Consider the following 13287-nt stretch of genomic DNA (forward strand, 5'->3'; position numbering starts at 1 on the left):
AATCTTTTGAAATTGCAATTCTACCCAAACCTAAGACTTTCCCCTTAGAGTTATCACCATAAGTGACATGTTCATGATCGCCGGGGTCTTCAAGTGAGGTGAACATGCTATCATTGCCGGTCATATGTTGAGAGCAACCGCTATCAAGTACCCAATGTTTTCCACCGGCTTTGTAGTTCACCTACACACATGAGAATTTATTTTTGAGTTTTCGGAACCCAAACAAGCTTTGGGCCTTGCACATGTGTGACAAGAGCTTTTGGGACCCAAAGTTGCTTGGGGAGCTTCTTCTTTGACTCCTTAGCAATTTTGCCAATGAACTTGGCCTTCACCTTGCCCTTCACTTTACTCAAGAGAAAATGATTATTTTGAAACATTGATGAGTAATTCTTGGGTAATTTAGGAAGAGGACGTGATGGTAAAGTGCACTACCTAGTGTGGTGCCCGGTGACTTGGCAATGTTGGCAATATGAACCAACTTCCTTGATGAAGCTTGTCTTGATCTCCGGAGAAGGAGTTGTAGCCATGTTTGGCTCCGGAAATGAACCAAGACCTCTCTTACCATAGTCACGGGCATTGTTGAAGAGAATCTCCTTGTGGATGTATTCTCCCCTTGAGAGTTTCTCCACACTACTCTTGAGGCTTGCCACTTGATCCATCAATTCCTTTTCCCTAGAAGAGGCAAGCTCGGGCACAACATTAGTGGCATATGCATCAATGAGTAGGTCATCACATGAAGTAGAAGCATTGACCGTTTCATTTACAACTTTCTCAAGACTTGGGTCAATTACTTCATAAGCAAATTCGAGTTCTTGATACTTGTGAGCCAACTCTCTATGCTCTTGTTTAAGCTTTTTGTGGCTCTCTTCAACTTGCTTAGCAAGTACAAGTGACTCATTGTGCTTTTTGAGCAAGTCATTGTACTTACTAAGTAAGTCGGAGTGGGCAAGCTCTAACTTAGCATGAGTGCTCTCAAGAACTTTAACTTTGCCCTTTTCCCTCTTGATGACGGATGTGTACTCATTGATGAGGTTACTAAATTCATTAGGATCAAGCTCTTCATCACTATCATCTTCACTATCTACCTCACATACTTTGGTGTTACCTTTTGCCATGAGGCACATAGGAGGCGGAGGTAGAGATGATTCTTCATTGGTGAGGGCGATGGTGACAATGTCTTCTTCATCACTTGAGTCTTCGCTTGATGAGACATCGGTCACCCATTCTTGTTTCTCCACCAAGAAACTTTTCTTGGTGTGCCCTTTCTTCTTTGGGAAGAGCTTGGTCTTCTTGTCATGGGTCTTCTTCTTCCCAAATCTCTTGTTTTTGTTCTTCCTCTCCTCTTCTTCATCATCGCTTGAATCATGGCGATGCTTACTCTTGTTGTCCTTGCTTCTTTTGTCCGGCTTGGGGCAATTTGGACGGATGTGTCTATTTTCGCCACAATTGTAGCAAATCTTGTTCTTGACATCCATTGGCCGGAACATTCCCTTCTTGGAGTCAAAGTTGAAACCTTTCTTGTTGATCTTCTCATTCAAGCGTGTGAACTTTCTCATCATGAGAGCAAGTTCTCCATCATCTTCAATATCGGATGAGCTCTCATGATGATCATCTTCTTCATTGCTTGAGCTTGAGTCTTGTTTGACCATCTTGAGCTTGCGGGATTTGTTTGTCTTGGTTTTTAGAGCAATTGACTTGCTTGATGTTGGCTCTTCGGTCATACCAAGAATGCTCATTTCATGAGCGCGAATTTCCCCCACAAGTTCTCCTACTTCCATTGTGGCGAGATCCTCCTTTTGAAGCATAGCATTGATAATGTTATACTTGGGCTTTGGGAGGAGCATGAGGATCTTGCGGTTGATGGATGCACTGTCAATTTTGGATATTTCAAGTGCATTAATGTCCTTGACAATGACGTTTAAGCGAGAATACATATCATTGCAATTTTCATGAGCTAGCATTTTGAAGGAATCATACTTAGCTCTAAACAAGTGATATTTTTGTTCACGAACTTTGGTGGAGCCTTCATGTATTTCAATGAGTTCCTTCCAAATATCACTTGCTAGGTCCATGCCATTAACTCTAGCAAAGACCTCCTCACTAATAGCTTCGAAAATTGCATTTCTAGCTCTAGCATTCCATTTTAATTGGTCGGGGGTGGGTTCTCCGGTGAATCCGACTTTAGTTGCCAACCATACTTCGGGGGCAATCGCATCAAGGTATGCGGCCATGCGAACTTTCCAATAGGCAAAGTTCTTGCCCTCGAAGTGAGGCGGCGAACCACCCATCTTGGCCATAGCTCTAGGCGGTGAAGCCTAATGATCCAAATGAGCAACGAGGCTCTGATACCAATTGAAAGGATCGATGGACCAAGAGGGGGGGGGTGAATTGGGCCTTTTTCAATTTCTAAAACAAGATAAAGCAACCTTAACCTATGCAAAACTAGAAAGGCACCAATTCACCAACCGGATAACTAAACAACCTATACAAGCTAGATAAGATGAAAAGAGATAAAGCCTAGCAAGGTAGAGCTAACTAGTGATCCCTAAATCAAGCACATGAACGAATTGCATGAAAGATAATGCTTGAAAAGGTAAAGTGGACAAGGGACAACCGGATTTTTCCCGTGGTATCGATGTGTTGGCACACACCCCTAATCCACGTTGTGACACTCTCAAAGAGTATTGTCACCTCCCAAGTCACCAAGACGAGGGCGCTCACTAAGAGTCTCCGTTCACCATCCCGGTGTGGTGGAGATCAAGCCACGTACAAATCTTATCTCCGGGCTTCCACAATCTTGGCAAGCTCCGCGAGAATCACCTCGATCACCAAGATCGCCTAGGTGATGCCAATCACCAAGAGTAACAAGCTAAGGCCTTCACTTGAGCAAGAACCCAATCACAAGAATGGATGCACACAAGCTTCTCTCTACTCAAGTCCTTAATCTTGCTTCTTGAATGATTGAATGAACAAGTGTATGAAATGTTGAAGCTCAAGGTGGCTCTTGACTATAGTATGTGTGTTTGGATGTTGCCTAGTGTCAAGAGTAGTAGAATGACCCATTGGAGGGGTATATATAGCAGCTCACACGAATAGAGCCGTTGGAGAAAAAGCTGCCAGAAAAACTGCGTAGCGCCGGTTAATCCGACGTCCCTCCAATAGTCATCGTCGGTTTAACCGGTGAATGTAAAACTCCCCTTTTGAAAAACTAGCCGTTACTGTTTGGGAAGATTAACCGTCGTTGCATCGGTTTAACCGGTGAGTGTAATCATCCATTGATCAACAGAAATACCAAGTCACTGGACAACTGCACCGACGTCAAATTTCAAATAGCGTCGGTTTAACCGGTGAGTCTATTTGTCCAATGATCAACTGAAAACCGAGTCTCTGGACAACTGCACCGACGTCCAATTTCAAATAACGTCGGTTTAACCGGGTATTGACTTGTCCAGACCAGCTGACCTCGTTTAACCGACGTATAGAAAATTGAGCGTCGGTTAATCCGGTGATAAGGATTTTTCTGGTTTTGTCTTTTCTGACTTGAGTCTTGAATGAAATCCAAATATTTTTGAGATATAAGTTGAGAACCACTTATTTGAGCTTCTAGAAACCTGAGTGACCATTGTGTGCATCCATTTTCAAATGACCATGTCCATGCTCAAGTTACTAAGCCTAAACCCCTCTTAATAGTGCGATCACTACAAAACTATAAAACCTATACTAACCTAAGTGTCCTTCTCAACCTTATGACACTTAGGACTAGAAAGATCTTTAGTCTTGACATGTTATAGAGTTGAATGCCGAGATCGCCTTTTTGAATAATGAAAGTTAGGGGCCTCTTTTGACATATAACCAAATGAGCAATAATGATTTATAAAGCTGCACAAACTCATTAGTCACAATAATGGTTGTCATTAATCACCGAAACATACCTTAAGGGCCTAGATGCTTACAGCGGGACGACGGGGGCCGAGCGCGACCGGCGGGGGAAAGAGCGGCGCGCCGGGCGGACGGCGGGGGGGGGGGGGGGGGCGGCGGGCGGACGGCGCGGCTACGGAAAGAGGAGGGCAAGCTAGAGGAGGGCGCGGCTGCCGACCACAGTATGGCTGCCGTCGACATCTCGGCCTCTCCACAATGGGAAGAGGCTCACAGTGTCCTCCTCTCCATGGTACGACGATCCCTTCTCCTCTTGAACACCACGATGGAAACTCGGCCATGCATTGTGATGTCTTTTATTTACACAGGGAGCATTTGGCAGTGGCGAGGATCCCCTTCTGCAGGGGCACGATGGTCATGGATATGGGCAACCGGTTGGATCATCCTCTGTTAGTTTCAGTACACCAACAAAGAAACCATACATTCCTCCAACGGTAAGCTTGAATTTTTCATTTTTGAAAGGATTGTAAGCTAGTGTATAATAATTATTCATTATCTTATATTGCAGTACTCGCCGTTTAAGCCTATATGTGCGGATGAAATGAAGCCTGTTGTTGGAATGTCATTTGATAATATGGATGATGTGGAAAAGTTTTATAAGGCATATGCACATGATGGAGGGTTTGAAGTTCGCGTTGGTTTTCGTAATCTGTCACTTGATGGTCAAATTACAAATAAGAGGTTTTTGTGCTCGAGGAACGGTTTCAACAAGAGCAAAGACAACGAGACAGATGAGCCCTCTATAAAGAAAAAGAAGCGTGTGGTGAAAAGATGTGGATGCGATGCGCATATATACGTGAAGTTAGGTGCATATAAGAAATATTATATCTCTTCAATGGTGGAAGAACATAATCATGCACTCGCCTCGCCTAGTAAAACACATTTTCTTCATTCAAACCGATCAGTGAGTCAAAGAGCCAAGAATACATTGTTTACATGCCATAAAGCAAGCATAGGAACCTCTCTTGCATATAGACTTCTACAAGTCACGGACGGTGGATTCAACACTATTGGATGCACAAAACGTGACTTTCAGAACTACTATTGAGGACTTAGGGAGAAGATAAAGGATGCAGATGCACAATTATTCATTGCACAGCTTGAGAGAAAAAAAGAAGCAAACTCAGCCTTTTTCTATGATTTTGTTGTGGATGAGGAGGGAAAGTTGGTTTATGTATTTTGGGCTGATGCAACAAGTAGGAAAAACTACAGTCATTTTGGTGATCTAGTATCATTTGATGCAACATATAGCACAAATCAATATGGCATGAAGTTTACACCTTTTATTGGTATGAATCATCATACGCAAAGTGTCTTCTTTGGAGCTGGATTTCTATTGAATGAGAAGATCGAGTCCTATGAGTGGTTGTTCAAAACATTTCTCTCGGCAATGGGGGGCAAAGCACCGAGCCTTATTGTGACTGATGAAGATGCAAGCATGAAAGTAGCAATTGCCTCTATTTTTCCGGAAACAGTTCACAGGTTATGCATGTGGCACATATTGGAGAAGGTTTCTGAAAAGGTTGGGCATGCAACAAGTAATCAAGAGGAATTTTGGCCTCTTCTGAATGCATGTGTGTGGGGTTCAGAAAATGAAGATGAATTTGAGACGCGATGGAATGCTTTCACAGCTAAGTATGCTCTCGAGAGGAATGAGTGGATGGCTAATAGGTATGCCATCCGTGAGTCATGGGTTCCAGCATACTTGAAACATATACCGCTTTCAGGAATCCTCAGGACCACCTCGAGATCTAAAAGCGCAAATTCATTTTTCAAACGCTTTATCCATCGTAAGTTGTCTTTGGTTGAGTTTTGGCTTAGGTTTGATACAGCCTTGGAATGCCAACGGCAAGAGGAGTTAAAGGAGGATCATGTGAGCCTACATACCACACCTCAATGGATTACACCGTGGCCTATGGAGAAACAAGGTAGCATTCTATACACACGTAATGTGTTTAAAAGATTCCAAACAGAGGTGATAGCTGCTAGAGACCGCTGCTCTGTTGTAAGTATAACACCATTTGAGAGTATAAAAATGGTGTTCATTAATGATGAGAGTAAAAGGGATAGGGTGGTTCGCTGGTGCACAACAAGTATATTTGGTAATTGCTCATGCATGTTATTTGAGACGATGGGAATTCCATGTCGTTATTTCATTTCAGTGGCGAGAGGTGAAAAGCTTCATAAACTTCCTGAAGCTTACATTCTAAAGAGATTTCAAAAAAGATGCAAAAGGTAAAAATATTATTCTTTTCATGTCGTCATATTATTTTACTACCATTCTAAAGCTTATTATTTACTTGTTCTTTTAGAGATGACGTGTACGATGAGGAAGGCAACCTTTTGGATGAGAAGCCCATAGATGTTGATGAATTGGAGAAAAGAAAAAAGATAGCCACGGTGCGAAATAAAGTGGAAGATTTGATTCAACACGCGAAGAGTTCAAAAGAAGGTATGGATTTTTTAGTTTCAAGTGTGATGAACATAGAAGCTTCTCTTGGTTCCATTATACCTAACGTAGTTCAAACTAGACAACAAGAGTTCGAGGGTTTCATTGGATGCCAAATTCCAGAAAAAATAGAGATACATCCACCAACTAAAGTTCGGTCCAAGGGAAGTTGTAAAAGAATCAAGAAAGCTAAAGAATTGCCCAAGCCACGGAAGCGGAAGAATGTCAAACAGGAGCCACCAGCTCAGTAGGTTGCTGCATTTTGTGCAAGAATGAAAATAGTTCAGAGCCTTAGCCTTTTGTTCATGTTTGAAAAAATTCAGAGTTTAACTTCATCATGAAATAGTTTAGAGCCTTAGCCTTTTGTCCAATGTTCATTCTGATGGATGAACAAGAACTGACCTCGAGAGGTCTCAAGGTTTGATGCTTATCCTATGTATTTTGTGCACCCTCATGACCAAACCTTCGATATGAGGAACATAGCTGCATTGTGCATTGATGTACAGTGTAATCCTTTTTTAGCCAGGAAAACCATGTTGTGCTGATGCTTTTTGTCCCAAGTCTCACGCAGAAGAAGGATCTGAAGAAATTGGATGCATCTGAATGTTTTACTGAGCAAACATCTGAACACACTGGTGGTGTAACGCCTTCATCCAGCCATTCAGATAATCAATCAGATCAAAACAGGTTTCCTATTTCTATTTGTATCGATTGTTTCCTTGCTATGATACAAATCTGTCGCAGTTTTATTGGATCTCTGAACAGAAGTGAAGCATCCTGATTATCTGAGCTCTTCTCAGCGAGTGAGCTCGGACACAGAAGATGTCCGCTCGCCCGCCGCCCGCGCCGTGCCGCTCGCCCGCCGCCACCCGCGCCGTGCCGTGCCGCTCGCCCGTCGCTCGCCCGCGCCACGCCCTCCCCTTGCAGACCGCCCCTGATGCCCAGTGTCGCCGCCTAGGAACAGAGCCGCCGCCGCCCGCCATCCGCCCCGCCGACCGCCCGCCGCGCCGTCCGCTCGCGCTCGCCCCCCGCCGGCGCGCCGCTCGCGCTCGCCCCCCCACCGTCCGCCCCACCGTCCGCCGTCCGCCTGCCGCGCCGTCCGCCCGCCCTCCCCCACCGTCCGCCGCACCGTCCGCCGTCCGCCCGCCGCCCCCCCGCTGGTGTGCCGCTCTTTCCGTAGCCGCGCAGTCCGCCCGCCGCCCCCCCCGCCGTCCGCCCGGCGCGCCGTGCCGCTCACGCTCGCCTGCCGTCGGCGCGCGGCTCTTTCCCCCGCCGGTCGCGCTTGGCCCCCGTCATCCCGCGCGCCGCTCCGTTCTTGCGCGGGAACGGGAGATCCTTCTACGACAAGCCACATGCTTCGCGGGAGACGAGAAGCCCCAGAGTTTTGGTTCGGTCCCTGTGTGCGGGAGGGCTAAAATGAAAAAACGGCTCGCACCTTTGGATGGGAGTTGGACGGCGGGATAGCAATGTGCGCATTTGAGCACTTTCTGCTCGTGCGCAGCGGATACAATGCCCCGACATAGATTGGGTATTTTCGTGAGCCGGCCCCCTCATTGCCCGTTCGACAAAATTTGGATCTTGCTGGACTACTCGGTAGGGTTGGCTTGATTGACTGCTGCCTAGTAGGCTTTCTGTTTGGACGCATCCTGTGTGGGAATAATTCCGCACAGTACCTGGGCGCTGATAGAAAACCAACTGCATTTTCATCCAACGTGAGGTGATTGGATCTGCTGGCGCCTGGTGGCTCCTTTCGCACGACTGACGAGGAAACGACAGGATAAGGGCTGCCGCTAATTCTTTTTAGGTTTTGTTTGCTTATACAGAATTCATTCCGGCAGATACAGAGATACGACAGAAGACTCAGGTACAACAACAGATGGGAATTTATTTTAAATTAAGAACTAATTGCAACAAAATTACTGATTGGAAATAAATTCTGATATCTTGTTGTACCTATCATAAGTTTATATCTATAACCTATCATTCTCTATCCGGAATAAATCGCACGTAACCGAACAAGCCTCGCCGTGGCAGGGTTTGTTTCCATCCGGATCCAATCAGGCCGTCGTAGATTATCAGCTGATGAGCCGGGTATATGTCTGCTGCTGATGAACTGTCGCATTCGCTTTGTTTTATTAAAGGCCGTGATGTGTTACAGATGATACCAAAATAGATTCGACCGCTTGTACGAATGAGATCCAATCACCCAAACCTCAGGTTGTTCGCTAGCTACTGATGACAGGGAGAGAGTTGTCCCGGTCTTGCCGAGCATCTCCAATAGGCAGGCTCATTAATACAATAATTCTTCTCCTCCTCCTCCTCCTCCTCGTCATAATATTATTATTATTATTATTATTATTATGATTATGGTGGTGGTGGTGGTGAAGTTCTCTTTTTTTTTTTTATTATTATTATTATTATTATTATTATTATTATTATTATTATTATTATTATTATTATTATTCATGTTCAAATAGTGTTTTTTCGGTCCCGATCATGTCGATCGGTGCAGAGAAGAAGAACCGAAGAAATGAACTCTGCTCATGCGCGCTATTTCGTGAAGGCAGGCAGGCAGGTAGTCCGAGCCACGTGCTGCGCGCGCCTGAAACTGCCCATACGCCGACGGCGTTCTCAGCTCTGACACGTGTGCTTTTCGGACCGCTGCTGTTTCGTGCAACAAGAACCTCTCCGTCCTCCTCCGGAACAACGGGGCCGGCCGGCCGGGCAGAGTGTCGCCGGCGAGAGACCGGTACGCTTACGGCTACGAAGCACGGTCCGGGTCCAGCCGCGCGGAAGCTGCATACCGCCGCCGGCGAGCGTTCCGGCCTTGCCGACGGTGGCAGTTGGCTGGGGGCCCTGGGAACGTTGCGTCTGGCGCCCCCGCGCGCCGCGCAACGGCGAGGGCCGGGGTTCCTTTCGCCCCGGACCTCCCCCCCCCCCCCCCCCCCCCCGCCGGGCGGCGCACCACCGTGAAATGAAACCACCAAACTACGCGCGGTGGTGAATTATTGGTGATCGACGCGGTGAGATAGACAGCGGTGGCGGCCCGCTGCCCGCTCCCAGCAGCCTCGCTCCCACCGCGCCGGCCGGGGAATCGTCGCAAGCACTCCCCGGCCGCGCGTCCCCGTCGGGCTTTTGGTGTTCGCGACGACGACGACCAGCTTGATGGGGGCAACGCGTACGTACGCGCGTGCGCCGATCGGCTTGGCGTCGGCGAGTAATTAATAACGCGATGCCGATCACTCGAGGCAATCAGCGGGCGGTAGCTAACGACGCCGCGCAGAGACCCATCAGCCTTGTGTCTGCACGTACGTACGGCTGCCGGATGAAGCTGACGCGGAACATGTCACACCTGGTGCCACTTGGTCCCGACGCGTCGCTTTTCGTCTGCCAGCCCCATTCGCATGCATTATGGCTTTGCGCCGAGGGCCAGCTCCGGTGCCAGCCACTTGCAGTTGCAGGGTCGCCTAGCCACGGACGACCGACCGCTGGTGTTCCTTCACACGTTGCTAGTATGTGGCACTGGTAAGGGTAGCTGAGCTCGACAGCGATGCTTCTCTTTACTGGCCTTCGCTTGGTCCTTAGACGCATGCATATGTGAATTATTGCACAACCTGCTTCCCTGATAATAAAGAGAGTAGCTGAATCAGATCCGACCTGTTTCCTCGTAATATCCACTCTTCGTATTAAAATCTACCGGTCCAGTCTAGAGTTATTTATAAAAGTAAAAGTATGTGCATATACGTGTATGTTTATAGAGGTGAATGTATGTACGTGTACGTAAGAGTTTGCGTCGAATTGCCAAAATAAGATCATACCTGTTTCCTCATAATATCCACTCTTTGTATTAAAATCTACCGGTCTGGTCTAGAGCTATTTATAGAGGTAAAGTATGTACACATACGTGTATGTTTATAGAGGTAAGTGTATGTACGTGTATGTGAGACTGTGAGTGCTTGCATCGTATTGCGAAAAATAAGTAGATCCGTTATCATCACCATAGGAAGCAGAATTTTCTTGTCGTTGGAAGCAGATTCTTACATCTTACAAGAGCATATACTGATGATTGCGGGACTGCCCGCTGTAAATGATAGGGAGATCGACCGGACACAGGATTAATTGAACTCTCCTAGTCTATGGGGACGCCGGGCCAGGCTCTAATTATTGTGGTCCAAGATCCATACGACTAACTTTACTTCCGTCACATTGATGTGATGTTTAGATATTAATTAAAAATATTAAATATAGTCTAACTATAAAACTAATTATATGGATGAAGACTATTTCACGATACGAATCTATTAAGTCTAATTAATCTATCATTAGCACGTATTTACTATAGTACAATATTGCTAAATTATAGACTAATTAAGTTTAATGGATTCATCTCACAGATTAATCTCCACTAGCTAATATGTCCATACGTTGCTACGGGAAGTTATATAAATATATTGATTAGCATAGCATGTAGTATGTGTAGGGCTTCAGTCTTTTTCTATTTTACCCACCAAACACTAATTTTAAACGGTCTCAAACTCTTAACTCAAAATCCGATCAGGACTCTGGACCAAGGAATAATTGCTTGCTTTAGTAATAATAGAAATTTATGTAATTGCTTTATAATTGGCTTATACTTAATACTCCTAATTAGTGTATAGATATCTAATGTGACAGTGACTAAAGTTTAATCTAGAATATCAAACACCCTCTAAAGCACTGTCATGTTCGGATTCCCACGTGGTACTATAATATTGATCCACCTAGAGACACCGTTCACATCAAGTTGGGTACTGCACGCCATCAACGATCTTCTCTGTGCTATAGCTACCTAGCTCGCATCATGGAGCCGTATCATGGTTCTTAACCTTTTGAATCTGCATTTCTTTTACACAAATACGTATTCGTGACGCCCGTGTGTATCGTGGGCATTGTTGGTATTCGGTATCTTTTTAAATATAAATAGGGTATTCAGCATCGGTAGTATATATGGTTGCGAATATACTACAGACATCCGTATATATTGTGGGTAGTCAAATACCATAGATTTATAGTGGTGTGGTGGTAGCTAAAGCTTCATTCAAGAAATAAATAATATGAAAGCACTTGATCGTTGCTCACTCCAAAGTCAAAGCTCAACCAGCCCTGAAGAAAAATAAACAAAAGGGAAACCTAGTTCTCGGGGAGAGAAAAAAGAAACCTTTGTAGTGGCTGATGGTTTGGGTTTCGCTGTCTTGCTAGCATGGAGCAGATAAGACAAACAGATATGGGCAAAGCAGTGGCAGCTGCTCCATTGAATTCGGTTGGTTGAGGCTGACGCTTGCATCTCGACCAGTGACCCATGTACACGTCATCACTAACTTTGGTAAGGTCTACGGACAATACACTGACATCTATAATATCATATTAAATTACTCACGAACTATGCCTTGATGATATATTTATTTGTTTTGTACTATATGGTAGTATACTTTTCCGCCAACTTGACCGAAGTTAGAGAAAATAACATTTCTTTTTACGAAATTAAGAGCCTGTTTAGTTGGATTCCAATTTTTGTCCAGCCAAAACCAAGATATTATCGGAACCCAACCAAGCAGGTTTTAAAGCCTCTCATATTTTGACTCGGGTTTTAAAGCCCCAACGCAGCAGTAATGATCCCATCCCAATGTGACCCGTCGTCCTCATTCCTCAAGTACGCACGGCAGCTTCTGAGCTTGATAATGGCGCGCCTCCGTCTGTGTCTTCCCAGGAGCGCCCGCCCAGCAGGCTCCTAGAGCGCACAACCTCCCGCCGGCCCGGTCGCGGCACCCACAGCATCAGCCGCGCAGGTCGTCTCTGCCCGGCCTTCTCGTCAGCACCTGAGGTCTCCACTCCGACACACTTCCCCCAAGGTGAGTGCCTCGCTCGTATAGATCCCCGCGAATGTGCTTGGTCCATGGTCGAACTCCTCCGATGCGATTTTTCTTGGGAGACGGCACACCACCGGGCTACGTAAACTGACTAACGGCCAGGTGGTTACGGCGCGGCCCACGGCGGGGGCCGCCACCTGCGCGTGGCGTGCCGCCGTGCCGGATCGCCGCCGCGGCCCGTGGGGGCGTGGCGCCTGGCCTCCGGCCGGGCGCGTACCCTGACGCTGCGTGGGGTGGGGGTGGGGTGCGCGGCTGGCCGCGTGGAACTCGCGCGCGGCGTGGGGTTCCTTTCGCCCCGGAAAACGCGCGCATGCATGGCGAGACGACGACGCCGCGGCGGCGGCCAGCGCTTTGGAGCTGCCACCTCGTGGTCGCTGTCGTGGTCGCTGCTGCCCTCAGCCCTGACGCGGGTGGGGTTGACTGTCGGATCCAGTGTTTGTCGCCGCCCTCGGTCGCAGTTGTTGTTTATCCTCCGGCTAGAGAAATGGTTGGGACGACGGTTGCTACACCGGGAAGACGACGGCGGCGGCGGCGGTGGATGACGATGGCCGCCGGGAGGAGAGGAGCGGTGCAGGAACTTGGCACTCCGATCCTACACGGCACGTAATTTTGGCCAAATACGTTTCCTCCGTTGGAGGATGGGCAGTTCCGTCGTCTACTGCCAATAATAAAGTATGATAGGTTATTATACAAGTGTATTAGACGTAGACTCATGTTAATAATACCCCAGATAGTTTTTATTTCTCGATCATCAAAACATTTGTTCCCTGCTGACGGAACAATATTTCTTTCCCCAAAATGATACGTTCGTTGATCTCATGAACACATGCATCGCTACCAACCTCATCACTACGTAGAGCAAAATTTTCCTCTAGACCGGACCACCCGTTCACCGAATCTCATCGATCGTGCGCGTGCGACCGAATCTAGAACCACCAGCACGCGTGGCCCACGGCACCCAGCCACACCCACTGACCCACACCCCACGCCACGCAC

This window comes from Panicum hallii, chromosome 4 (genome assembly GCF_002211085.1).
Source record: "Panicum hallii strain FIL2 chromosome 4, PHallii_v3.1, whole genome shotgun sequence".
NCBI lineage: Eukaryota > Viridiplantae > Streptophyta > Magnoliopsida > Poales > Poaceae > Panicum > Panicum hallii.